This window comes from Diabrotica undecimpunctata, chromosome 9 (assembly GCF_040954645.1).
Source record: "Diabrotica undecimpunctata isolate CICGRU chromosome 9, icDiaUnde3, whole genome shotgun sequence".
In the NCBI taxonomy this organism is placed as follows: domain Eukaryota; kingdom Metazoa; phylum Arthropoda; class Insecta; order Coleoptera; family Chrysomelidae; genus Diabrotica; species Diabrotica undecimpunctata.
In genome coordinates, this window is record NC_092811.1 from 90,513,325 (window position 1) to 90,517,012 (window position 3,688).

The following is a 3,688-nucleotide window of genomic DNA, read 5'->3' on the forward strand; positions in this document are numbered from 1 at the left end:
AGGTGGATAGCGTTTTTCTTGAAATAAAGAAGTTATTGCATCCGTAGACAAGTAAAGCAGCCCACAAACTGCGTTATTGCTCGACAGTTTTGTTCGACGAACAAGTCTGTTCGAACAAAAAACAAAAATGACGCAAAACGGAAGTGTGTGGCTTGAAAACTGTAGTTTTGTTGACTTGCAAAAATGATGGAATAATCAGTTTCAGCTTGATTATGTCTGTCGAACTCGAAATCTGAAGTACGTGGGTACAACAATTTTAAAAACCGACTATTTATCAATAAGCGGCACATTCATTTAATTTTTTTATTTTATTTTCAATTTTTTTTTAAACATCTATTTCAAATTCAAAGTGTACATGTCTCAACGAATTGTTTCAATAGGGCGGATCTTCCTCAGATTAATAGAACATTTTTATTAGAATTTATAGAACTCTATCGTAGTTTTCCGTGTGTGTGGAAGATTAAAGTCGCGAGTACAGTGATCGAGTTAAGAAAGACAGAGCATATGAAAGTCTATTGGCAAAGTTAAGAGAAGTGGATGCTGATGCAACAAAAAAAGGATCAGTAAAGAAAAATATTGGTTCATTAAGAGCAGGTTACAGAAGGGAGTTCTGTAAATCTGTGGTATTATGATGATCTGTCATTTTTGAAGGAGAACGAAACCACACGTTGTAGTATAGCAAATTTAGAGAATGACGATGATTCTTATTATGGCAATGACAATAATACTTAGTATACCTCTTCTTATAGTTAATAAGGTGTTTACAAACTGAAGGCTTTTATTTTTTACTTTATTTTATTCAAAATTGTAAGCGGACAAATACACTTCTCAGCGTCCAATAGTTTTGTTCGAACAGACTTGCTCGTTCAACAAAACTGTCGTCGAGCAACAACGCAATTTGTGGGCCGCTTAAGACAGAAACGTGTACTGAATTTAAGAGAGAATAAACTGAAGTCGATAATCTTTGGAACTGGACAGTTAGAATTAACGTTGGATAAGGCTACGTTTATATGGCACTGTAGTGCCCGTTTTTACATCATTCGACTTTTAATGTTTAATATTGCTTAATGCTGTTCACGCGAGACATTCTTTATTCGGAAAAAAATGCAACAATGATTCAATACAAAATGATAAACGATTGTTTGGTTAATATCTGATCAATCTGATAAGGAACGTGAATTTCGCGTTATGCGAATCACATGCACATACCATAGGATATAGTAGACCAAACAATAGTATAAACAATGGCATTCTATGTATATGCATCACTATTATTAACGATACTTTTTGAATTTGCAAAGTAGTTTGTTCTTGCTTGGAAATTGATGGTGTAGTAGTAGTAAGATTTAGGATCTATTTTGCTTATACTGGTTCATCTAATTTCAAAACAGTTATGTAACAAGTATGTAGTTATGAAGACGTAGTTTTTTTTATTTATTTGAGCGCATTAAGACCCAAATATTCTTTAACTGTTTCCAAAAAAGAATGTTAAACATTTGGAAGGCTGAATAAGAAGACACTTGATTTAAATAAATAAATTTTAGAGCCTGTGCACAAGATTTTAAAACAAATTATCGTATATTTGCATGTTTCTACAGTTAAAACATTATTTTGTCTTTATCTAAATTTTAAATCAAAGTTCGTTTCAAATATGATGTGCAGTTTATATACTGCCTTGAGGAATAAAATTATTCTTGCTGCTTCACCAACTTCTTATAACGTGTTAACGCTTTTTGGGACAAAAATAATAAACTTTAAAGCTACTGAACTACTAAATTCTACGTATATTATCGTTAGAAAATTGAACTCCCAGAAAACAAAAAGGTTGTAGATCGGGGCAGACTTCTGCTGGCGTGTACTGCTAAGAATAAAAATAAAAAACTCAATGTGATCGTTAATACTGGTATCAGACATTTAAAACTGAAATTAGAAATCAAGAAACTGGATGTGTCACTCCGGGAGTGAAGGAGGAGGTGAAGCATAGCTTTCTTATCACCTACGCATGGTGCGATGGTTTTTAATTTAAATAATTCGATTGGGTTCGATTTTGTTTGAGAATGTTATGCTTCCAATAAAATTAGCTGCATAAATATGCACAGATTGAAGCAAAAATCTGAATTTTTGTTTCTTCCATAGTCAGTAGCGTCCACTTCTCAGTAGCGTCCATACTGAAGCCATTTTATTGTTGCTTCTTTCGACGGAGTACATTTTTTTTCACTTTTTAGAGCTTCTGTACTAGTCGCTCTGATAATTCCTGTTAGGATGAAATACGTATAAGCGAATATACAGAGGCATTATACGTGAAATCAAATCTTAACTGTCTTTCATTTATTTCGATATACTCTTTATGAGTTCTTCTTCTTTCAGTGCCTATTCGTTCCGAATATTGGCAATCATTCTGGCTATAATTATTTTATTGACTGATGCTTTAAATAGATTCGTTGTTGTTGTGGAGAACCATTTCCTCAGGTTCTTCAACCATGATATTCTCCTTCTCCCAATTCCTCGCTTTCCGAATACTTTACCCTGTAGGATTACCTTTAGTAATCTGTATTTAGTGCTGTTTCTCATTATATGTCCGAGATATTCCAACTTTCTTCTTTTAATCGTATATGTCACCTCTCTTTGTTTGCCCACTCTTCGTAATACGGTCTCGTTGGTTATCTTGTCTGTCCATGATATCCTTAGAATTCGCCTGTATAGCCACATCTCGAAGGCTTCAAGTTTTTTCTCCATTGCTTCAGTTAATGTCCAGGATTCAACTCCGTAATACAATATTGAGAAGATATAACATCGTAGGAGCCTTACTTTTATCTCCAGATTAAGATTGTGGCTTTTAAAGAGTTTGGCCATGTTATTGAATGCACTCCTAGCCTTCTCTATTCTACATTTTATTTCCTGTGAGTGATCCCATTGTTCATTTACTGTTGTTCCAAGATAGTTATACTGTTTTACTCGGTCCACTGGTGTATTATTGATAAGTAGTTGAGCGTCTCTAACTTTATTTTTGCTGATGATCATAAATTTAGTTTTTGTTATATTTACTTGAAGTCCAAATCTTTCACTTACTTCATTTACTTTGTTTATCAGTTGCTGTAAACTGTTCAAACTGTCTGCAAAAATAACGGTGTCGTCTGCATAACGGATGTTGTTTAGGCGTTCTCCATTTAGAAGTATTCCATGTTCGCATTTTTCCAAGGCTTTACTAAATATTTCCTCTGAATATAGATTAAATAATATAGGTGAAAGTATACAACCTTGTCTAACGCCTCGTAGAATCTGGATCATTTCCGTTGGTTCATCTCCAAAATTCGTTCTTATTGTGGCTGATTGGTTCCAGAATAAATTTTGTATTATACGCCGATCTTTATCATCCATTTGGGCTTTTGTTAGAATGGGCTCTTTATGAGTACTAGAAACCAATTCGCCAAGGATTTTTGCTTAGATGAGGAGATATGTTGTGGAATGCAACTTTTAAATTCTCCATATCTCTCTCCCATCTTTAAGCATCGTCTGTTTTGCCTTGCAATTCTTAGAAGGCACACATTAAAGCAAAATCTGAATTTTGGTTTCGTCAATAGAAATCATCGGATTTCTATATATATATATATATATATATATATATATATATATATATATATATATATATATATATATATATATATAGAAATAGGGAGAGAGAGGGGGA

General features: G+C 33.4%; 1 protein-coding gene across 1 annotated transcript in view; it reads right to left on the minus strand.

The window, feature by feature from the left end:
• The window catches only part of LOC140450276 (probable ATP-dependent RNA helicase DHX35), a 332,996-nt gene that overhangs the window by 232,444 nt on the left and 96,864 nt on the right, over positions 1-3,688 (minus strand). The window lies entirely within an intron of this gene.